Source organism: Panthera tigris, chromosome B3 (assembly GCF_018350195.1).
Source record: "Panthera tigris isolate Pti1 chromosome B3, P.tigris_Pti1_mat1.1, whole genome shotgun sequence".
In the NCBI taxonomy this organism is placed as follows: Eukaryota; Metazoa; Chordata; class Mammalia; order Carnivora; family Felidae; genus Panthera; species Panthera tigris.
Window position 1 is genome coordinate 22,028,778 of NC_056665.1, and position 25,615 is coordinate 22,054,392.

Consider the following 25,615-nt stretch of genomic DNA (forward strand, 5'->3'; position numbering starts at 1 on the left):
GGAAAAGCCTCTGGTTTGATGGGAAGGCCAGGAGAGGGTCTGAAGGCCAGGGAAGGATGGCACAGGAGGACGCGCAGGTGGGACTGGTGTTAACCAGTCTTGTCACCCAGTTGGGAGGTAAGATGTAGTCAGTGGCACAGGGCCATGGGCTCCAAGGCCGGTCTCATTTCTCAGTGAGTATCAAGTGCCTTTTGTGGGCACAATGAGATTTAATTCTGGGCACATGAGAAAACCATGAAAAACAGACCAAAAATAATGAATCACAGATTTCCGGTCCTGACCCAAGGGACACAACCCCACAGACCACAAAGTGCCCTCAAGAGCAGCGCTGTGCTATTTCACAATGCAATTGTTGATAAAAACTGAGTCAAAGTGGGTGGGAGGACAGGGGAAGGGAGCTGAAAGTCACTGCTCACTATGAGCTAAGCATCCTCCTAGGTCTGCATACTTACAACATGATTTCTAGCATTCTTACCAAGTGTCACAGCTCTGGGAACTTTTCGTGAATTAACTCACTTTGTCCTCAGCTGAGCCCCATGTGGAGGGCATCATCACCACCATCCCCATTTCAGAGATAAGGAAACTGAGGCCTAGAGAGCTGATTCACACTTGGCCCCCAGCCAGGCCTTGGTGTAACCAAGAGTTGGGCTTGAGGCCTATGGATGGAAACCACATCGGTGTATCCCTGGCAGCCCCAGTGGACGGGAACCTTAATTCCATCCTTGGGAGAGGAAGCTGGAGACACGTGCCTGCAGTGGGGCCATGCTGAGACCACTGCTCACCTTCCTCCATCTGCAGCTCCTTCTGCTCAAGGGGACATTCTGCTCAGTTTAGGACATTCAGAGGGACAGCCCTACTACAGGACTTCATGGGCTTTGGCGTTTGCCCTACGCAGCTCCTTTCTGACAACAGCAACTGTTGAGTGTGGACCCTGAGGGTCAGGAATGGGTTTTCTACATGGAATCCTTGGTGCTGAGTGCTGCTAGATGCACCAGTAGAAGAGGGAGGTGAACATTCTGTCCTGCCCTCCAACACTCAGCACCTGGAATCAAGGGACACATCCACTTGGAATCAAGTGGCACCTGGAATCAAGGGCAAATCCACTCTGGGAGGCCTAACCAACAGGGACAACTGTCTCCACTGGGCAGATGGGAAGCCATGGCAACCCAGCCAGATAGCAGGGAGTGAGCAACTGATCCCAGATCCTAGAACCAGACAGACCATGGGCTAGGACTTCACATAGATGGAAGGACATACCTGTCTCACCCAGCACCTCCACCCTTTTGCTCCACATTTGGCACCAATGAGCAGAGCCCGGTTCCCCAGGCAGACATCAAGCCCTGGGCTCTACTGTCCTTCTCCCAGCCTGGGTGTGCCACCCCAGCCCCGTGGCTGCTTCAGGGCCCAGACTCTGTCCTTCCTGGGGAGGTATAGCTCACTGTGTGTGGGAGGGACATGGAAAGACATAGTGCCCTGATCACATCTGCCATAAAGAAAAATGGGGTCCCGGGACCCAGACAGAGATCTGTGCAGCTCTCAGGACAGTGGTTGTGGGAGTCCCCAGGAATAGGGAAGTCAAGGGAGCAGGAAGACAGAGACTCATGGACCTGCTCAGGCCACTGAGGAGGTCCCCCCCAGCAAGGCCTGGGACCTGCAAGCCTTGGGGAAGGGCTTCTCCACAGGGGTCTTTTTTCCTTGGCTGTTTCTACGTCATTTTCAAGAACACAGGTTAGGAGCATGCTACTCACTTAAGACCAGATAACTCAGGTTTCCAAGTGGACAGAGTTCCACAGGATGCACTGAGAAGAGAAGAAAGGCAGCTCTGATATTTCCACCCACATATTTGAATGAAACCCAAGTGATTTCCTCTGTGTTTACGCAGAACTGCACATCTGGGTTTTAACTGTGTTTCACTCAACCCTTAAACTATTATGTTGTGCCTATATCATGGTCCCTTCTCCAAGGAGCTCATCAAAGGGACACAGAGATAGGCGGAGGGTTCCTGACATGTTAACAGCTAAAAAGGAGGAAGATAGGAGGAGGAGGCGGTGGTGAGCCTTCTGGGAGACTTCGGGTTTATGCCCATGTAGAGATGTTACATCTGGGTCTTCAGGGCCCATCCTCTGCCATGGCTAACCTCAGGGTGGCTGGCCTGGCATCACCCAGAAAGTAAGAGAATGGGTGACACCTCAGAGGGGCCTCAAGCTCAGCCTCGAAAGCCACAAGCCAGGAAACATGCAGGATGAAGCATGCATGCCTACAATAGCCCTTCTTTATGGAAACCAGCCCTCGTGTGCTTTCAAAAAGTCATGGGGAAGGAATTCAGGCAAGTAAAATTTTTAGAGGAAGCACTTTTCAGATACTCTAGCTAAAAATGTTCTCCAAGGGCAGTCTTTTTGTTTGTTTTTTTAAGACAGCCTAATCCACGTCCATGTGTTGTAGCTCCTAAACTAACATGTATTTTCTTGGTATAATTTCCAAAACATTCTCAAGGAAGATTCCAAGACAATGGAGCTCAAATAAACCCATGGGGACCTCATCTACACAGAAATAAACCTAATAATCTTCAAACAAAAAGTCCCATTGCTTGCTAGTGACTGAAAGGCAAAACTGCCAGCAGACTAGGCAGATCCAAGCCCAGTGAGGGGAAGGAGCAAAGCAATGAAGAGTGCTAGAAATAACCAGAATGGCAGAGTGGATACCATTAGGATGCTTCTCACTGATGAATGCTTCCTGTCTTGGGGATTTTGCATCTCTATGCAACCTTCTAACTTCAGGGACTTAAAAATATGACCACTCACATCCTGGGGAACCTCTGCCCTGTCATTCAGCATTATCAGCATTTTCGCTTAGGGTCTTATTCAGCTTTCAGGGATTACAGAAAATCTCAGGAGTGAAGCAGCATCCAGAGGCACTCAGCCTGTCCTCCCTGCCACTGATAATAAAAACTAATACTAAGTGAGGCCAACTGTGGGCTCCATCCCTGCCAGACACCCCATGCAAGGGTTACTCTTTGCCTCCTAATTTTCATGATAAGGACACTGAGGGTTTATGAGATGAAGTATTTGCTCAAGGTCATCCAGTTAGTGTGTGCCAGAGATGGGATGCATATCAGACGCGCATCCAGACGGTCTAATTTCAGAGTCCTTCTCTTGACTGCTTTGATATATCCCCTTGTGTGGCAGCTCAAAACCACGGAAGAATGAAAAAAATAACGAAACCTATTGCAGGGAAGAAATGTGGTGCTGATTAACTGATTAGTTAAAAATCATCACACAACTGTCAATAAATGCTAATGTGGGTGAAAAATGGGCTAGGCAGGAGAATATTCACATGGTCTCAAAGTTCGCCCCACTGATTACTTATTAATTACAAGGGATAAAAACCAGTAACTTTATAAGGGAGAATTCTGGCAGAGACCAACTTAACCAGGTGAACAAACTTGTCATCACCATGCCCGGTTACAATGATATGGTGAACCCACTGCTGCATTGTAAACACACAAAACGTGTGTCTGTGCCTAGGGAGGAAGGAACAGCCAGGAAAATCCAGACTGTGAGACTCTGCTCAAAATAAATGGCTTATTAGGTTCTTCAACAACGTCAAAAATCAAAAAAGATAAAAGCAAAAGTAGCACTTTGATTTAGATTTAAAGACACCTAACCAAATTCAGGGCATGATATTTAACTGAATGCAAGATAGGGGAAAACAGCTACAAAGAATATTTTGGGAACAACCAGAGGTATTTGAATACTATATGTTGGATAAGATTACTTTATCAATGCTAAATTCCCCAGTGATAATGGTACTACAGTTTTGAAGTAAAAAGCCAATAGACTTAGGCCAAAGTATGTCATGATGTCTGCAACCTACTTTCAAATGATTCAGAGGAAAACACTAAACACACATATATGTACACACCCAAATATATATTCCATGTGTGTATGTGTGTGTGTCTATGTGGGTAAACAACTGGTAAATCTGAGTGAAGGATATATGGGTGCTCAGTTTCCATTTTTTTAATAGATTTGAAATTTATCAAAATAAAAGGCAGACAAAAAGAAAATGTTCATTCAAGGAGTCATAAGGCAAAAGCAATGCTATGCTTTTAATCAACTAGACGAAAATTACATTTTGGGATAAGAACTAAGAGGAAACATTAAAAAAGAAAATAATATGTGAAGGTGATAAGACTACTTTTGTTTATATTACTCTTACAGTAGTTTAAAAATCAATCATGGTAGCAACAGATGGCAACAGACTTAGTTGGTAAATTTTGTACTAGGTATAAATCAAATCACTTATTGGTCATTTACTACAATCATGTTTTTCTTTTTTTGAGAATAATGTTTATTATTCTAATGCAATACCAAACTCATTTCATAATTTTCTGAATGAACTTTAGTGAACAAATAACACTATCCCTGGCTTTAGATCTGATTCCCAGACAATTTTCTCCAAGGACCACTACAAGTGCTGTTGCTAGAGGTGTTGACTGCATTTGTCCCTCTGGCACAGTCACTAGGAACCCATGAACACGGGACTTACTTTTCAAACAGTGTGATTCTCTGGGGGTGTGTGGCAATCAGGCAGCCAGGGCAATGCTGCACCGTCCCTGCTGGAAATGGCCCATTGTTGCTCCAGTAGATGGTGTGGGACCACAACCCCTGAGGGCTCTGGAAAAGACAACAAGGATAAAGCAGAATGTTCATATTTCATTAAAAATGACAATTTAAAACTTCAGTGTTATGAATAATTTTTAATACATTTTAAAACTAAAATGTGAATATTTCAAATTTAAAAATGATTTTAAATATTCAATGTGAACTTGAAATGGTCTTGATAGTGAACCCCATATCTCTGACTCTCCCTTCTTAACACACCACCCCACCTTTTAATTTTTAAATAAATGCAGGCATCTAGAGGCAGGTCAGGATACACGCATGGGACAAGTCTGCTCAGTGGGGAAGTGTGAGAAGTGGCTGTGGGTTAGAACACAGAAGAAGTTCATGCACTGTGCTGATGTTCCAGAAGATCCTTCTGGATCTTCCCAGAAGGATCCTTCCCAGTCCTTCCCAGAGGGACTCCTAGACCAAAGCCTGACTTCTGACATTCCATGAGACCCTTGGGTGGTGTGGTCTATGAGGAGTCTCAAAGTTAGGAAACTGTTCATAATCCCTACCTGGACCATGGGGTATCTAAGCAGTCATAGTGATGACCACACCTTGGTCCTGACAGGATGCACAGTGCTCCACGTGGAGGGCAGAGTGTCATGAACAGCATTGTGAGTAGAGAGGGTCCCTGTGGACTACACCTTGTTCCAAGTGGGCACACCTTGTGCCACAGCATCTTGACTCCTGAGATCCACTCACTTATATGCAATGTAGAGTTTTCTTGCAAGCATCATAACCCTAGGACACTCTTAAGCTAGGAGGACTGTGACTTCACAGGTGCAGGGAGGGTACTAGGTCACATTTGGGCACCCTACATAGACCCACATGTGGTACAGGAACCCCGCTTTCCTACATGATAACACTTAGACTCTGGGTGAAGTCCAAGGATCCTGCCTGTGTCTATGGAATGCCCCTGTCCAGTGGTGTGCCCTGAGGCCTGGAATGATGTGTCTTGTCCCCACAGTTCCCAAGTACCCTGAGGTTCCAGACTCCTAGCTGGCTTCCCCTTTCACATCTCCCACCCAGATGGAGAAATCACAAATCTTCATACGCATAGGTGCTTTACTTTCAACATTTCGAAGCTAACATGATTTCTCTCTTTTTGGTGGTTTCTATTACTAATATAAAATATTTTGGTCTTGTGTATATATTCCCACCTTGAATTATACTCTACTGCTTGTCTTACTGCTCCTTGTTCTTTTTGTAATGTTGCTTGTGATAGTTTTGCCTATTCCTTTATAGTTTTACCTCTTTAGGCCATCTTTTTTTTCAGCTGTGTCTTATCTAAAACATTATAGATAAAATTTAATCCTTTATTCAATTTCAGAGTAGCTGTACTTTAGTTGGGGAATTTAATCTGTTCATTTTTATTTTTTTTTTATTTAAAAAAAATTTTTTTTTAATGTTTATTTATTTTTGAGGCAGAGAGAGACAGAGCATGAACAGGGGAGGGTCAGAGAGAGAGGGAGACACAGAATCTGAAACAGGCTCCAGGCTCTGAGCCATCAGCACAGAGCCTGATGCGGGGCTTGAACTCACGAACCGCGAGATCATGACCTGAGCCGTAGTCGGACTCTTAACCGACTGAGCCACCCAGGCACCCCAGTTCATTTTTATTTTTTGAGTAGCATTAAGAGTAGGGTAGGTAGATGACTGGTGTATTTGGCTCATTCTTCGTCATCTGTTTTAGTGTTTTCTACTCCTCAAATTTTATGGTGTTAATTTCTTTACTGTCTTCAGCTGACTTGATTGGTCTTATTTTTCTTGTAATTTTTTTAGAAGTTATATATCTTATTTTTACTTCTAGCATTTATCTTAAGTTTGTTACACATATAAGTATATTAATTTTTTTTACCTTGAGAATTGATGAACAGATATTAGCCTCTAATTTCCAAACAGGATAAGACAATTATTTCAATGTAATTCCCTTCCCTTGCTATCTGTTATATTTTGTTTAAATTATTTAAAATACTCTGAATTGCTTTTAATTTTCATGCTTGTAGTTTCTGAAGAATAATTTCTTAACAGTTGCATTAAGCTTCATGGCTACATTGTTAAATTACAACATGTGACTGCATTTTCCTGTTTGTTAATTAATCATGTATAATTTATGTATCTTTTGTTTCTACTTTATTGAATTAATTTTTTTATTTTACTATAGGGAGTCTCTGAGTAGCTCTTTCAAAATGGTTTCATGGATAATACATTTTCTGAATTCTTAAATAGAAATGGGAAGACACTAAATATAAAAGAATAAGAGTCAATATTGTCAGAACAATTTTGATAAAGAGAGCAAAGTTGGAGATATAATAGTTCCTGATTTCAAAACTTACTACAAAGCTATAGGAATCAAAACAGTGTTATATGCATGTAAAGACAGACATACAGAATGATGGGATAGAATGGAGAGTCCAGAAACAAGCTCTCACATCTATGGCCAAATGATTTTTCAATAAGAGTACCAAGACTATTCAATGGGGAAAGGACAATCTCTTCAACAAATGGTGTTAGGAAAACTGGATATCCACACGAAGAATGAAGTTGGGTCTTCACCTGATACCATATATAAAAATTAACTCAAAATGAACCAAAGACCTATATGTAAGAGCTAAATCTATAAAACTCTTAGAAGAAAATTAGGAAAAAAGCTTCATGATGTTGGATTTGGCAAAGATTTTTTGGGGATGACACCAAAGCATAAGCAATAAAATTTAAAAAAATGGACTTAACCAAATTAAAAAGTTCTGTGCATCCAAAGACACCATGAACAGAGTGAAAAAAAGGCAACCCATAGAATGAGAGGAAATATTTGCAAATCATATATGTGATAAGGGATTAATATCCAGAATACATAAAGAACTCCTACAGCTCAACCTAAAACCCAAACAGCCCCATTCAAAAATAAGCAAAGGACCTGAGTAGCCATTTCTCCAAAGAAGATATAAAAATGGCCAATAAGCACATGAAAATATGCTCAACATCACTCATCATCAGAGAAATGCAAACCCAAACCACAACGAGATACCCTTTCATACACATTAGAATGGTTATTATAAAAAATAAAAAAAAATCACAAGTGTTGGTGAGCATGTACAAAAATTGGAACCCTGTGCATTGCTGGCAGGAATGTAAAATGGCCTCTAAGGAAAACAATATAGCGGTTCTTCAAAAAAATTAAACATAGAATTACCACATGATCCAACAATGCCACTTCTGGGTATATGTCCACAAGAAGTGAAAGCAGGGGCTTGTATGCCCATGTTCACAGGCAGAATTATTCACAATAGCCAAGTGTGCTGGGACAGGCACAGAAGGGGTGGCTTATTTTTTGGTCTCCCTGAGAGCTTTAAGAGAAAATTTTTTTTTCTTGGAAGTGAGTTTTAATTCACATATTGACCGTCAATTAGTCTGTCACTCAGGAAGGCACAAAAAAAGCATTGAGGTCTCAGGCCAAGTAGTATGCAGTTTTGTTTTCAGTTCTCTAATGGAATCAAAACGGTTCTCTAATGGAATCAAAACTTGCAGCATGTCCTGGCTAAATTCCAAGCAAATTTAAATTCAGGAAAAGTCTGTGACAACTTCCTGTAAATAAAGGGGAGATGTGCTTTTTACACCCTGATATTGTAAGTGCAAAATATGTCCATAATAAATTATGTGAAGGTCTGGTAGGCTGAAATGCTTTTCAAAATGCAAGTTCCTATAGAGGGAAATGCAAGAAAATTTCCAGTGATTTAAAAGCAATAAAGATCAGGAACACAATGAGGAGAGGGGAAAGGCTATCAGCCAAAACAAAGGGAAAGACCAATGCTTTGTGGGAACTATCATCCTAGGAGAACAATAGTTTCTAAAATAAAATAGCCATTTTAGACCTGTATCTATCTTAGTTCCAAAAGGTGGAATGTGGCTAGGTTGCAGACATCATCACATTAAGTCTGGTGGTGCCTTTCATGACACCCCTGAATGTGGACAGAGGGCCTAGGAGTGTGCTTGGAAACCATGGATACAGTGCATGTATGGAAGCTTCTGGGTGAGAACCTAGATCCATAACTCCCACATTAAGGTAGAGAGAGGCCATTCCTGCTGGATTCTCTTCCCCTCACCCCACCTCTACTCTGTTGCAGAGTCAACTGGAAAGGCATCAGGGATGACCTGGGATTGGTACCAGCAGAGTCCCCTGCCAGTGTGCAGTCCTGGGAAGCCATTTCACCCCTGCTTCATCCATTACCTTGGGGCTTGGACTGTTTCAAGGCTCCTGGTGAAGACTGACAGGGACAGCCTCTGAAAATGCTCTTGGGACCTGAAGGGGCTTACAACTGTAAAGGGATGTTATTCTAAGGTAAAATGCAGGCACACAGGGGCTAAAGATGAAAGAAATTCAGACATGCTCCAGGTTTGGCTGCTTAGAAACAGAAAGTACAAAATGGGTTGCTACTGTCCAGCAGGGTAGCCAAGGTTGGCAGCTGCCCAGCGACTGCCCGTGGAACTCCAGGGCACACCCAGGGAGGTGTGTGAATGCTCTCTCTGGCATTTTCCCTCAGACTACTCAGACTCTGGGCTTCCTGCTCCCTCTCTTGCCTCCAACTCCCACCTAGCTTTTGCTGTAATTTTTCATCTGGTTCCCCAACCTATCCTAACACTCCTAACCCTTTGCAAGCCAGGGTCCCTTCAAGCACCACTTCCCTCAAGAAATCTTTGCTGATCACTGACCCATAAAACGTTTAATGAACACCTATTTTACCTATTTTAATGAGTTGCAGGCAGTGGGGCAGAAATAAAGTTGACTGGTTTTTGCCCTCATGTTCCCCGTGGCCTGAAACAGGAGACAGGTAGGAAAACTAATACCTGCAGAACAGCATGCTCTCTGATCAGTGACCCTGAGTCTAGGGGAAGTCGTGGTGCTTTGTGCCATCTACCTCAGGGGCCAGGGGAGTTTTCAGAGAGAGAGAGACACTTGGCCTGGAGCTTAAACCCTACGGAATTCCCAAGAGAAGTGGGGGAGAGAACTGGTGTTGGTTGAGTGACATGCTCTGGATGAAGTGATTAGAAGTCCTCTCAGGTCTTCTCACAAATATAGCTGAGGAAAGGGGCTCCGAGGGACACACAGACCTGTCCTTCCACTGCCCCAAGTAACAAGGGACCATAAGGAAAGCAAAGGGCAAGGCACAAGCTAGCACAACATTCCCACTCCCCAGGTGGGATATGTGTGATATTCCTCAGGCATTTCTGGCTGCCCAAGAAAAAAGGAAAGGAAAGAAAACAAAGGGTTAACTGATAGAGATCACAGTCATACAGGACATGACTCTCCCATCAGTTTACAAGTATCTTAGTAAATTACAAGAAAAAGGCAATCTTATCAACAGCCCAATCTCCAGAAACCTATAGACTCAGTTTCCTGGAGCCCCAACATCACCCTCCCCTCCATAGTGATGTGGGGAACAGGCAAGAAGGGGATGGTAGGTAAAACTAAATTTCCTTATAACCTGCAGCCAATTGACAAATACTTGGGGCAAATACAGAATGCAACATTTCTCTAGGAACCCCCTAGTGTCTAATGTTGATGCCTTACTAGAGGGAAAATAACCTTAGCTTGAGAATAGCAAGGCCCCTGGCATTTTATGAGTCCTCCTTAGCATATCAAAGTCCTCCTGGAGGCCACCCCTTTGCCTTAACCTCCCCAACTCCTGAAGTATATACCCAGTCACTCTTCACACCCTCAGTGAAGTAATTTCTGCCCACAGGTTCTGTTCCCATGGTTTAATAAAATCACCTTTTTTCCACCAAAGATGTCAAGAATTCTTTATTGGCCATCAGTTCCAAACCCTTACCAATCCAAAACCTCATCACAAGGAGGTCCTCCACGGGCCACTCTCTCACCCTGTGGCCTAGCTCTGTTCGCTCATGGCCCACAATCCATCCTTTTCCTGCCCATACATGCTATGTCTGTTGTGCCATCCAGGGGCCCAGCGGGCCGTGTGCCTACCAGGAGAGCCCACTAGACAGCTCCACAAGGGGAAAGTTCAAAGAAGAGTTAGCCAGGGTGGCTCAGAAGGGTGAGTCAGACCCTACAGCTGCTGGCTTAAGGAGTCCCTGACACCCAGGTAAAGCACAGTACACAAGGTGGTGATGGGGGGATCCAGGAGGCAATAGCCTCTGTTTCCTGGAAGGGGTGGGTGACTGGTGTCTGGGCCAACTTGCAGAGCCTGGGGCCAGGTGGCTGAGGCCTTAAGAGGAACCACAACAAGGAGAGAAGAAGAAAAGGGAAGAAGGAATGGGAAGTCTTGTCATTCTGTGAAACGGTGTCTGTCATGGGTTATGGGGCCAGGCATCCACTTACACCCTCTCTGGGGAACTGTCATTTCTAAGATTGTGTCTATGTTTCCCAAGAGGAAGAGGGTGTCACTGCCCTCCCATGCTTCCTGACCCCACAGCTGTCCCCACTCCTCAGGTCTAAAATGGATTGATCCCTTTTCTTATAGCTTCTCCTTGCTTCGAATTGCCTAAGCACAATCTACATTTGACCTTCACCTGGACCCTGAGGCCCAGTGGTGGATCAAGGTGACACCAGGACTTCATAGACTCCTCCCCTTTGCCCTGCCTGCTTCCCATGGCAGCTCCTTCTTGCCTCTGACAATTCTTTGAAAAGAATATTCCTCATCCTATCACTCATCCTCTTTATTTTCTGTGCATAATCTGCAATTACCCTGTTTGTCTGTTTACTCATATGTGATCAGAGAATATCACTAGACTGTCCATGCAGGCTGTGACCAGGGTCGTCCTGAAGCCTGGCACACAGAGGCAACAATTATGGGACAATGTATGGGGGCTAGAGGGCCTGTTCTGGGTCCAGAGCTTCTACTAGGACACCTGACTGCATTCCCAGGGGGCTCTGTCAGGGCAGAGGATTTCATGACAACCCATAGGCATTCTTCGCCTGTAGAATCTGAAGTAAATTCCCTCACCTCTTTAAAACCACTATTATCCCTGTTCATCTCCCACCAGGCTCATGAAGTCAGCACTGATCAAGTTACCCTCAACAATTTTACTTTCCCGTAACATTCCAAGGCATTTGGATGGATTCACATTTCTCTATTTATTACCTTGAAATGGCCTCTACTTAAAAAAAAAAAATTAAGTTTATTTATTTATTTATTTATTTTGAGACTGAGCATGAGCAGGGCAGGGCAGAGAGAGAGAGGGAGAGAATCCCAAGCAGGCTCTACGCTGTCAGTGCAAAGCCCACCATGGGGCTCGAACTCACCAACATTGAGATCATGACATGAGCAATGACCAAGAGTGGTGCCACCCAGGCGCCCAGCCTCTACTTTTGTTAAAGGCAGAAAGAAGTCTTGCCTTTCTAACTCCAGCAGTGCCAGAGCTTTATTCTTCTACAAAAACTTCCCATGTACAGAAGATGTACACAGTAATGGAGAGAATCCCCAAACTTGTAACAAGATCCATTAGCAACTTTTACAAGGGTCTCACTCCAGATTAAGTCACTCTTCTCCCACCCAATTAGCTGTCAAAGCAAGTGATGCTGGTACTGCTGCTAGGAAATCAAACTTGCTGGCCATTCCCTAGCACTGCCTTTCACTGCAACACCCCATCTTACGATTCCCAAAAGACGTTAGTCAGTCCGCCCAGGACAACCCAGCAAAGTGTCTAGCTGTGACTCCTGCTGAATTCACTCACTCTGTCCCTGTCCTTCCAGATTTGCCATGCCCAGGGCATTTTTTATTTTTAAATTTTTGAAGGTGGCAATCTACAGACATTTTATTAGCAAAAGGAAACAAACATGCTTGCAGCAGAGAAAGATAGGGGATCCTCCTTTCCCCTCAAGGGCATCATTAGACCTTTAAAGAAAGGCAGGTGAAAACAGTATGAGAGTAGACCCCAGGGCCTCAAGCAGGTTGAAATCCAACAACGGTGATCTGTGCTGTGCAGTGTCAACCTCATACTCATCTAGAGCTGCCTGGAATCGGGCAGATGTGGAGCCACAGAATATGCAGTGCTGCTCCACCTCAGGAAACTGGACACTCTGGCTCTCTGAGACCAATTCCTGTACAGTAGCCAATGTCACATGTGCTAGTCTCTGGATCCTAGCTGGTGCTCCCTGTCACCTAGAAGTGAGACCTTGAGTCCCTAATTGCTTCCCCTTGCCTGGGTCCAGGAGGACAGGAACTACAAAGGACCAATGTCTGAATGTCTCCTTCCTCCTACTTTAAGACTCCTTTTGTTCCATAGTCTCCAGAGAGCTCAACAGGAACCCAGCATCGGGGTGGTGGTGACGAGGGTCCCTGGCTTCCCACAGGGGAGAGGGAGGCCAGAGGGATGCCTGAACAGGGAACACATGGTGCAGCTCCTAAGGTGGGATGTGGGAGAGCCTGGGGTGGGTGCTTAGCCAGACACAATCAGTTCAGTCCCCACATGGCTGCTCATTAGTTCTGTGACCTCAAGAGACTTTCTTGGCTTCTCTGTGCATCACCTGATATTCAGTAATAATAGGACCTACCTCACAGGGAGGCTCTGAGTATGAAACGGCTTAAAACTGAATGCTCTACACAGCTTTGTTTTCATGCACAGTTCCCCTCTTAGCTACATGGGACATGGGCACCTGGCCTTTGCGTGTCTCCTGCCTCCTCTGTGATGCCCAGATCACTTCCTGACAGCTCATCTCCAGCAGCCCCCATTGTCCTGAGCCCCCCAGCCCCTACTTACCTCCCCTCTGCCTGGGTCTGGGAGCAGGACTGGATGTTTGGGCCAGCCTTCCCATCTCCCTCTCCCCCTCCTCCTCTCTGGGTAGAGGGTGAATGAGCAATGCACTAATTAAGTCCTATGCAAATTAAAGCTGGGACTACTGGTTGTAGGAGATTCTCAGCCTGCAAGCACTTCTCTTCAGGGAATTCAAAATTATCTCCCCTCCTCTACAGAGGGCACTGTGCCTAATGATATCTCATACATCCTGTGCTAGACTGTGGGGTCAGCACTGAGTGCATTTGGCAAAATGCAAACAATGTTCATAACATGTCACAACCTTCCTAGACAGGCTGAGCTCTGACTATAATAGTATTCTCCACCTACGGGTTTAAAGGTAAATTAGAACATGGCAGAGAAGTAGGAGGACCCAAAGTTCCCTCATCCCTCAAACACAGCAGTATTGAGGCCAAAGGACTTTGAATTCCAAGATCCTGGGTCACAGGGCGACAAATATGTCTCCAGGGGCCCACAAGGAAAACCCGTAGGGCCATAGGTGCATGACTGTGAACTGGGAGAGATAAAAACGGGCCACATAGGCATGGATGGGAGGGATGCCCTTCTGTGGAGAGACAAAGGGAAGAGAAAGAGAGGCTTGGAAAGCATAGGACTGTATCTGGACAAGAGAAAAACCATGGACCAGGACGGACCAAGATCCAATCTCTAACTGCGGGCCTTTCTCCAGACTGGGGGCAGCTGCCCTGTTTGCACACCTGGAGAGGAGGGGAGCCAGCCCTGGGCTCAGTAACTCGTTCAGAGGCACAGTCTGCAGTGGGAGAAAGCAATCCCCTCCCTGGAATGCAATGAGAAGAAGGTTCAAAGGACAAAGGCTGCCTGCGCCTGCCAGCCAGAAGTCATATATCTGCGGTGCAGAACGGCACTTCCCCGGAACTGGGGCACATGGAGAGGGACCCTTTAAGATATTAGGGTTTAAGTCCCAGCCGAGCACAGGGAGGCATGGGAGTCAGTGGAGTGGAACTCATTTGCACCGGCGGCATTGCGAGGATGGCTTGAACAGAGTGGTTTGGGACACGTGGTCCGTGGAGGAGAGACTGGGGTGTCGCCATTTTTCTCCTCATCACCAACAAGGTGGGGCTTCAGGGAATGGACAGTGGTCCCACAGGGGAGGCAAGACCTGCCTATACTAAACCATGCCCTTCCGTGCCTGGTAACTGCATATCTACTGGAGTGGGACTGACACTGAACCAGACAGCACCTCCTCCAGACCAGCATGGCCACCAGTTCCAAGGCACCCAGTGGTTTTCCATTCACTGATTTAATTTTTTGACAATTCTTATTATATATTTATATATATGTATATATATATATGTGTGTGTGTGTGTGTATACGTGTATATATATACATATATGGACCATATATATATATATACATATATGTGTGTGCATGTATATATATATGTGTGTATATATATATATATATATGGACCATATATGTGTATATATATATATATATATATATATATATATATATATATATATGTATATATATATTTCTTTTCTTCTTTTTATCCTTATTTCTTCCCTCCTCTAGTCTGGTTATTCTGGTTGTTGGCTTATTTAATCTATTCTCTTTATACCTGTTCTATAACTCCTTCTTTATTTTCCTCTCTCTTTTTCTGGACTAAGCTGTATAGTTTCTCTGCCTGGTCAATTTTCTTTTCTTTTCTTTTTCTCTGCCTCTGTCATTTCTCTCTTTGTATGGGATAAGGCCTCTTCCATCAACAATGCCCCACCCTGTTGTTTTGCTGTAGCTGGTATTTTTGTTTTTTTTTCCCGTTTTTGTTTGTTTGTTTGTTTTCTTTTCTAGGGCTACCTCAATGAACAAATCAAAGCACACATGGTGGAGGGTCCAAAAGATCACTATGAGTAGGGAGATAAAGCAACCAGAGTCACAACAACAGAGAGCAAGTAACACACTCCAAGAAACATCTCCTGAAGGGCCAGGCCCTGGACAGTATATGACTCTCTTTAATATAGCAGTGCTCACAGGTACAGGACACATAACAAGCTTTTAAAACACATAAGGGACAGAAAACTAGCCAAAATTAAGAAATGGAAGAATTCTCCTCAAAAGAAATTCCAGGAAGAAATGACAGCTAAAGAATTGATCAAAACAGATATAAACAATATAACTGAAAAAGAATGTAGAATAATAGTCAAAAGATTAATCGCTGGGCTTGAAAAAAGCATAGAAGACAACAGAGAATCTATTGCTGCAGAGATCTAGGAACTAAAAATAATCATGGTGAATTAAAAAGTGTTGTAAATGAGGTGCAAAATAAACTAGATGAGGTGACAGTGAGAACTGAAGAGGCAGAGGGGAGAATAAGTGAAATAGAAGATAAAATTATGGAAAAAGATGAAGTTGAGAAAGAGAGGGAGAAAAAAAATTCTGGACCATGAGGGGAGATTTAGAGAAGTAAGTGATTCAATGAAACATAATAATATCTGTATCATAGAAGTTCCAGAAGAAGAATAAGGGATAGAAAGGGGTGGAAGGTGTACTTGAACAAATCATAGCTGAGAACTTCCCCAATCTGGGGAAGGAAACAGACACTGAAACCCAGGAGGCACAGAGAACTCCCTTCAGACATAACTTGAATCAATCTTCTGCATGACATATCATAGTGAAACTGGCAAAATACAAAGATAAAGAGAGAATTCTGAAAGAGCTAGGGACAAATGGGCCTTAACCTACAAGAGTAGAAGAAGACTTATATATCGAAACTTGGCAGGCCAGAAAGGAGTAGCAGGAAATATTCAATGTGATGAATAGGAAAATTATGCAGTCAAGAATCCTTTATCCAGGAAGGCTGTCATTCAGAATAGAAGGTGAGATAAAGGTTTTCCCAAACAAAAACTGAAGGAGTTCATTACCACTAAACCAGCCCTACAAGAGATCCTATGGGGGATTCTGTGAGTGGAATGTTGCAAAGACCACAAACGACCGGAGACATCACTGTAAGCATGAAACCTACAGATAACACAATGACTCTAAACCCATATCTTTCAATAATAACACTGAATGTAAATGGACTAAATGCTCCAATCAAAAAACATAGGGTATCAAAATGGATAAAAAAAAGACCCATTTATTTTCTGTCTACAAGAGACCCATTTTAGAACTGAGGACACCTTCTGATTGAAAGTGAGGGGATAGAGAACCATCTACTATGCTACTGGAAGTCAAAAGAAAGCTGGGGTAGCCATACTTATATAAGACAAACTAGATTTTAAATCAAAGGTTGTAACAAGATATGAAGAAGGGCATTATATCCTAATTATGGGGTCTATCCATCAAGAAGAGCTAACAATTATAAATGTTTATGCACCCAATTTGAAGGCACCCACATGTATAAAACAATCACAAACATATGCAATCTTATTGGTAAGAATATGGTAATTACAAGGGACTTTAATACTCCACCTACAACAATGGACAGATCATCTAGACAGAAAATCAATAAAGAAACAATGGCCCTGAATGATACACTGCACCAGATGGACTTGACAGATATATTCAGAGCTTTTCATCCTAAAGCAGCAGAATACACATTCTTTTTGAGTACACCGGGAACATTCTCCAAGACAGATCACATATTGGGTCACAAAGCAGCCCTCAATAAATATAAAAGAATTGAGATCATACCATACACATTTTCAGATCACAATGCTATGAAACTTGAAATTAACCACAGGAAAAAGTTTACAAAACCTCCAAATGCATGGAGGTTAAAGAACGTCCTACTAAAGAATGAATGTGTCAACCAGGCAATTACAGAAGAAATTAAAAAATATATGGAAACAAATGAAAACACAACAGTCCAGATGCTTTGGGATGCAGCAAAGGCAGTCCTAAGAGGGAAAGACATTGCAATCCAGGCCTATCTCAAGAAAACAAGAAAAATCCCAAATACAAAATCTAACAGCCCACCTAAAAGAACTAGAAGCAGAACAACAAAGAAACCTCAAGGCCAGCAGAAGAAGAGAAATAATGAGGATCAGAGCAGAAATAAACAATACAGAATAAAAAAAAAAGAACAAATCAATGAAACTAAGAGCTGTTGTTTTGAAAAAAAAAAAAAAATGATAACCCCTAGCCAGATTTCTCAAAACGAAAAGAGAGATGACCCAAGTAGATAAAATCACAAATGAAAATGGATTTATCACAACCAATCCCTCAGAAATACAAGCAATTATCAGAGAACATTATGAAAAATTGTATGCCAACAAATTGGACAACCTGGAAGAAACTGACAAATTCCTAGATACCACATACTACTGAAACTTAAATGGGAAGAAATAGAAAATTTGAACAGATCCATTACTAGTGAAGAAATTGAATCAGTCATCAAAAATCTCCCAACAAATAAGAGTCCTGTACCAGATGGCTTCCCAGGGGAATTCTACCAGACATTTAAAGCAGAGTTAATACGTATCTTTCTTAAGCTGTTCCAAAAAATATAAATGGAAGGAAAACTTCCAGACTCATTCTCTGAAGCCAGCATTACCTTGATTCCCAAACCAGACAGAGATCCCACTAAAAAGGAGATTTACAGGCAAATATCCCTGATGAACATGGATGCAAAAATTCTCAACAAGATACTAGCAAATCGAATTCAACAGTATATAAAAAGAATTATTCACCATGAACAAATGGGATTCATTCCTGGGCTGCAGGGTTGTTCAATATTTGCAAATCAATCAATGTGATACATCACATTAATAAAAGAAAGGATAAAAACCATTTACCCTGTCAACAGATGCAGAAAAAAGCATTTGACAAAAGACAGCATTCTTTTTAATAAAAACACTCAAGAAAGTCAGCAAAGAAGGAACATACCTAAACATCATAAAAGCCATTTCTGAAAAGCCCACAGCTAATATCATCCTCAATGGGGAAAAATGGAGAGCTTTCCTCCTGAGATCAGGAACACATCAGGGATGTTCACTCTCACCACTGTTCTTTAACATAGTGTTGGAAGTTCTAGCATGGGCAATCAGAAAACAAAATGAAATAAAAGGCTTCAAAATTGGCAAAGAAGTCAAACTTTCATTTTTCTCAGACATCATGATACTCTATGTGGACAGCCAAAAGGATACTAGAACTGATACATAAATTCAGCAAAGTTGCAGGGTATAACATCAATGTAAGGAAATAAGTTGCATTTCTATACACCAATAATGAAGCAACAGAAAAAGAAATAAAGAAACTGATCCCATTTACAATTGCACCAAGAACAATAAAATACCTAGGAATAAACTTAACCAAAGATGTAAAAGATCTGTATATTGAAAACTATCAAAAACTTATGAAGGAAATTGAAGAAGACACAAAGAAATGGAAAAACATTCCATGCTCATAGATTGGAGGAATAAATATTGTTAAAATGTCAATACTACCAAAAGCAATCTACACATTCAATGCAATCCCAATAAAAATTGCACCAGCATTCTTCTTAAAATTAGAACAGGGGCTCCTGGGTGGCTCAGTCGGTTAAGCGGCCGACTTTGGCTCAGGTCATGATCTCGCGGTCTGTGAGTTCGAGCCCCGTGTCAGGCTCTGTGCTGACAGCTCAGAGCCTGGAGCCTGTTTCAGATTCTGTGTCTCCCTCTCTCTGACCCTCCCCCGCTCATGCTTTGTCTCTCTCTGTCTCAAAAATAAATAAACATTAAAAAAAAAACTAGAACAAACAATCCTAAAATTTGTATGGAAGCACAAAAGACTCCAAATAGCCAAGGTAATATCGAAAAAGAAAACCAAAGCGGGAAGCATCACAATCCCAGACTTTAGCCTCTACTACAAAGCTGTAATCATCAAGACAGTATGGGATTGGCACAAAACAGACACACAGGCCAATGGAATAGAATAGAGAACCCAAAATTGGACCCACAAATGTATGGCCAACTAATCTTTGACAAAGCAGGAAGAGTATCCAATGGAAACAAGACAGTCTCTTTAGCAAATGGTGCTGGGAGAACAGGACAGCAACATGCAGAAAAATGAATCTAGATCATTTTCTTTAACCATACACAAAAATAAACTCAAAATGGAAGCAAGACCTAAATGTGAGACATGAAACCATCAAAACCCTAGGGGAGAAAGCAGGCAACAACCTCTATGACCTCAGCCGCAGCAATTTCTTGCTTAAAACATCTCCAAAGGCAAGGGAATTAAAAGCAAAAATGAAATACGGGACCTCATCAAGATAAAAAGCTTCTGCACTACGAAGGAAACAATCAACAAAACTAAAAGGCAACCAGGAGAATGGTAGAAGATATTTGCAGATGACATATCAGATAAAGGATTAGTATCTAAAATCTATAAAGAACTTACCAAACTCAACACCTGCAAAACAAATAATCCAGTGAAAAAATGGGCAGAAGACATGAACAAACATGAACAAACATTTTTTCCAAAGAAGACATCCCAATGGCCAACAGACACATGAAAAGATGCTCTATGTCACTCATTATCAGGGAAGCACAAATCAAAACCATGCTGAGATACCACCTCACACCCCTTAGAGTGGCTAAAATTAACTACTCAGGAAACAACAGATGCTGGTGAGGCTGTAGAGAAACGGGAACCCTTTTGCACTGTTGGTGGGAATACAAACTGGTGCAGTCACTCTGGAAAACAGTGTGGAGATTCCTCAAAAAATTAAAGATAAAACTACCCTACGACCCAGCAATAGCACTACTGGGAATTTATCCAAAGGATACAGGAGTGCTGATTCATAGGGGCACATGTACCCCAATGTTTATAGCAGCACTTTCAACAACAGCCAAATTATAGAAAGAGACTAAATGTCCATCAACTGGTGAATGGATAAAGAAGATGTGGTTTATATATACAATGGAATACTACTTGAATATGAGAAAGAATGAAATCATGCCATTTGCAGCAACGTGGATGGAACTGGAAGGTATTATGCTTAAGTGAAATATGTCAGTCAGAGAAAGACATATTATATGTGTTCACTCATATGTGGATCTTGAGAAACTTAACAGAAGACCATGGGGGAAGGGAAAGGAAAACATAGTTACAAACAGAGAGGGAGGGTGGCAAACCATAAGAGACTCTTAAATAAAGAGAACAAACTGGGGGTTGTTGGGGGGTTGGGGGAGAAGGGAAAATGGTGATGGGCAGGGGCACTTGTTGGGATGAGCACTGGGTGTTTTATGTAAGCAATGAACCACGGGAATCTACCCCAAAACCAAGAGCACACTTTACACACTGTATATTAGCCAATTTTACAATTAATTATATTAAAGAATATAAAGGTAAATTAGACTCCATGTGGCACTAACTGGGCAGTGGGCTAGGCCAGGTCAGGGTCAGGTAAGGCTAGGAGCTGTGGGCAGAGGGCCCAGGCAAGAATGGGAAGGCATGCCTTCTCTGCTTCTAGGGCCAAGAAAGTCCACTCATAAGCCAGATGCTGGCCCAGCATGGGCGAAAGCAACATTACTTTGTTGTCCTCTATCCAAGTCAGAGCACAGCACTTAGATAGGTGGACCTGGGGAGCTTAGGTGACCGAGGTGCCAGGCAGGTGGTAACTGTGATTTGGGTACTGGATGGCCAGCAGCACAGCAGTCTGGAAGCCGATCTGACTCAATGCAATGTCATCTTAATGCTGTTCTGGGGTTTGGCACCTCCCCAGCCAGGTCAGCCCACTGCAAGAGAGGGTCCTGCAGGACCAGGATGTGACTCCATGTGGCCATAAAGCCACATAGTTGCTGGTTTTAGGGCGTTGGAAGCAATTGCAGAGGTTTTGAGAAGAATCAGAACTATAGCTGCTTAAAATGGAAGAGTTTTCTGTTTGACCTTGAAGCAGAAAATAACTTTTTTGAGTGTTTCCAATGTGCTAGCCACATTCCATATGCTTCATGCTTACACTTCACAAAAAACCCACACTCTAGGGGCAAGCATGCCCCCTTTAAATACCACCTCTCCTATGCCCAGAGGGGTTAAGCAATGTGCCCAAGGTCACACAGCAGTTAATCACCTAGAATCTGGATGGCAAAATCAAAGCCTGTGCTTTAACATTATACCAATTCTTGAAATGCTCAGACATGCTAACAATGGTTTCTCTTCACTTTGTGAAGGCCATGTCACCTTACTCCCCATGTTTCCTAGAGCTCCAGAGGTATTTTGCCTACCTAAAAGGTCCTTCCCTGATAACCAAATCCAGAGTCCCATTATTGCTCCTCAAGAGACAAGCTTTACCTGTTTTTCCCACAGCAGTGGCTAAACGTTCTTTCCTAAGTTTTCTTTCCTCCACTGGGAATATTTTCTATTTCAAAATAGTTGAAATTATGCTGTGACAATGACATCTCTTACTTAAGATAAAAAAAATTTCATATTAGCAATGGAAATGGTCTGTTATTCTGTTTTTTTTTTCTAAACTGGGAAATTTTCACATCAGAGCTAAGAGCTAAAACATGTTTTACTCTAACACTCTGGCATTTATCAACCTTTTGTACCTGTAATAGATGTTGTTTCCCTAGTATTTTGACCTATTGATGCTTCTGCTAAGAAATAGGCATACCAGGTGACCAGGCTCCTCATGGTGACCTCCTAATGGAGGTGTCCCTCCATTAGGCCCCCATCTCATCACTCCCAGCTCCTCTGCTTCCAGATAACCCAACCCACCCTGCACTGAGCAGTGGTTCTCCAAGTGGAGTGTATGGATTATAGTATCGGCACTACCTAGAGACTTGTTAGAAATACAAGTTCTCAGGCTCCACCCAGACTTGCTGGCTCAGAAACCCCTGGGGTGCTGTCCCTCAATCCAGGATTTCACAAGACCTCTAAGTGGAGAACCACTGAGCTGGAGGCTCCAGAGAGCCTGGCATGACCTCCACCAACAACCCCCTCCTCTATTTCTTTGCATGCAGTCTCAGGAGCTCATTCTTTATTTCCCAAAAGGCTTGCCTTCAACAAATTTCTCTTCACTCCCCCATTCCTACAAGCTCCTCTTCTCTGCTATTTTTTTCTCCCAGCTTGTTTCAACATACCCAGGAGTCCTCTTGAAAAAGCATCTTTTTCTGGATCTCCTTCCTGTCCCATACATTCAACTCCCTTTTCTTCCCTCCTACCAATGTTACCTTGGCAACTTATCCTTCTGAGCATCACAGTCCCTAGGAGTACTAGTACCTATTAAATGGGCTGGTTCTAAGAGTTTAATGAAATGACATTAGGATAAGGATGTGCTATGAGGGTTAATTATAGCAGCCCTGGGAGTTGCCTGAGCTGTTTTGCTGAAGCTGACTAGAGATGTACCTGGTCAAACTATAAAACATGGTGACTAATATTGCGGTCTTTTACTCATGGAGCCAAAGTGAGTTTCAGGGTAGGTTATGCTAGTTTGTCAGTATGATGTATTGATAACAATGAGACTGATGGTGCAAACCTAGTTACAGTGTTTGGGGGATGTGGGGGGGTAGGGATGGGGAGAGGGCTCTGACAATGGGGCTGGTCTTGTAGTGGTAATGTGCTTACATGACCAGTAGGGTATAAGAAGTCCCAGCTGAGACTCCTTTTGGGCTGCCTAGTTCTGATATGTTCTTGCATAAGGTGGTGGTTCCAAGAAAGTACATCTGGTATACCCCTGCAGAAGGAGAACAACTACAAGGAGCCTGTGTAGACGTTGGCCTTTCCAAACCCCTTGCTGATAGGCAGACTTGGGCTACAATGCAGGTCCTTACTTTTGTATTTGTTTCTACATTATATCCTTTCTCAGCAGTAAACTGTAGATTCATAAGCATTGTTGTTTGGAGCCCTGTGAGTCTTTTTTAGTAATAGAACCTTGTCCAGCTGCCACTATCAGTGTAGGTGACATTATGGTTATCTTTCTTTCTGCACCATTATGAAACCCAATTCATAATGGGTTGATCTTGAGCTGATCACAAGAATTGTTGTCCATTGGTCTCTTCATCACTTACTCCATTCTGTGCACTCCCCTGTCCTCTACCCAAATCTGGATCCCATCCTTACTAGCTGATTGAAACCATAGTCACAAAAGTCACCACCAAGTCACAGCCTTTTCAGCTCTTAGTTAACACAGGTGGCCACAGCTACTCTCTTTAACTATTCTTTATACTTGATACCATCATCCTTTATGATATGATTATTCCTGCTCTCCCCTCCCCTTTAGATTGTCTCACTAATTCCTTTCTCCAACATACTGTAAGTATTCTCTTATATCTATCCTTAGCTCAGCTCTTTCCTCCAGATAACTGATCATACTCATTAAATGTTCACAACCACCTGTGTTCAGATGGCCCCCAAGTCTCTCTCTAGTCTTGTTACCTTTTCTACCCTTCAGTCCACAACTCCTTGGTGGTATGTTCACCTGAACATGGCACTGGTATCTCAAAGTCATTATAATCTATCTTCCTTGTAAAATCTGCCTGTATACCATCAAGACTTAAAAATGGCTCCCTCAATGTCTCCTTCTCCATTTCTGGTCCTTTATGTATCTCTCTGTGAGTCAATCTTTCTTTCTTCTCCCTTTTTCACCATGTCTCTCACCCTTCTTCTTTTCTTCCCAACCCAGGCAATCACACAATCCTGATGTTAATAGAGAACGGCCTTCTTCTCTGTCCCCTGTCCATTCTCTTGATGCCACCATCACTGAGTCACCTGACTTCATGCAGTGGTGTAACAGGATGGCTTGAAGACACTCTTCTGACTCAAAAGTATGATGAGAAAGAGGATATCTGCATGATAGTGTCAAAGTATCTCCCACAAGACATTTATTAATTACAAATGGTAACTGCATTACAGAAACTTTGCAGAAACAACCTTAATCAACTGATCAACATTAATGCAGTGAGCTGAATATTTGTGTTGCCCATCCAAAAATCATGTTGAAACTCTAACCTCCAATGTGACAGTGCTAGGATGAGGTGTCCTTGGGTGGTGCTTAGGTCATAAGAGTGGAGCTCTTATAAAGCTATTTAGAGCTATTATAAAAGAGACCCCAGAGGGCTCTCCTGAAATATCCCTCAGGAATACAGATGCAAAATCCTTAATAAATATTTGCTGATAGAATTCAGCAAATATATATATATATACACACACACACACACACACACACACACACACACACACACACACATATAATCATACACCATGACCAAAAAGAGTTTATTTTAGGGATGCAAGCCTGGTTCAAGATTTGAAAATCAATCAGTGTAATCCACCATATTGACAGACTAAGAAGAAAAATCACATGATCATGTCAATTGATACATTTAAAAAGATGATAAAATTCAATCTACCTTCATGACAAAATTTCTCAGAGAAATAGGAACAGAAGGGAACTTCCCCAACTCAAAAAGCATCTACCAAAAAATCTCACAACTAATGTTATACTTAATGGTGAAAGTCACAATGCTTTCCTCCTAAGTTTAGGAACAAGGCAGTGATGTCTGCTTTCATCAGTCTTATTCAATGTTGATGCTATGTTGATGTTCCAGTCAATGCGATAAGGTAAGGGAAAGAAATAAATGACATACAGATTGGAAGGAAAGAAACAAAACTGTTGTTATTTCCAGAGGACATGATGTTATATGTAGAAAATCCCAAGGAATCTACAAAACTCCTAGTACTAATAAGGGAGCACAGCAAGGTCACATGACAATGAGATCAACACACAAAAACCTATGCGTTTCTCTATGTTAGCAATAAACATGTGGATACTGCAATTAAAAATAAAATATCATTTATAATCACTCATTAAGAAAATGAATACTTAGTTGTAAATCCTAGTAAACATGTACAAGACTCATATTCTGAATATCACAAAACACTGATGAAAGAAACCAAAGATTTAAATGGAGAAATATAATGTGTCCATGCATTGGAAGATTCAACATACTAAAGGTGTTAAAATTCCTCAAACTGATATACAGATTTAACAAAGTTCCCCTCAAAATCCAGCAAGATTTTTTATTTATCCATATATATGGTGTGTGGTAGAAATGACCTACTAATTTTCTTCCTGATTTATACTAAATGATGCTAACAATTTATTAAACACTGTTTTCCCACTGGATTACATGTGAGAGCACAAGGTCTGGTTTGCCATATGGCACCCAACTGCCTCATCCTGAGAGCTGGTACCACAGCATGCTGTGCATCTCGCATGTCGAATTTTTATT

The 25,615-nt window shown here is 42.4% G+C and overlaps 1 protein-coding gene across 1 annotated transcript in view; it reads right to left on the minus strand.

Annotated features, from left to right (window-relative positions):
- OTUD7A (OTU deubiquitinase 7A) overlaps positions 1-25,615 on the minus strand; it is a 368,821-nt gene that overhangs the window by 179,082 nt on the left and 164,124 nt on the right. Inside the window, exon 2 of the mRNA XM_042988268.1 lies at positions 4,549-4,676. The gene's annotated coding sequence lies outside the window, so the exon portion shown is untranslated. The remainder of the gene's footprint in view (positions 1-4,548; positions 4,677-25,615) is intronic.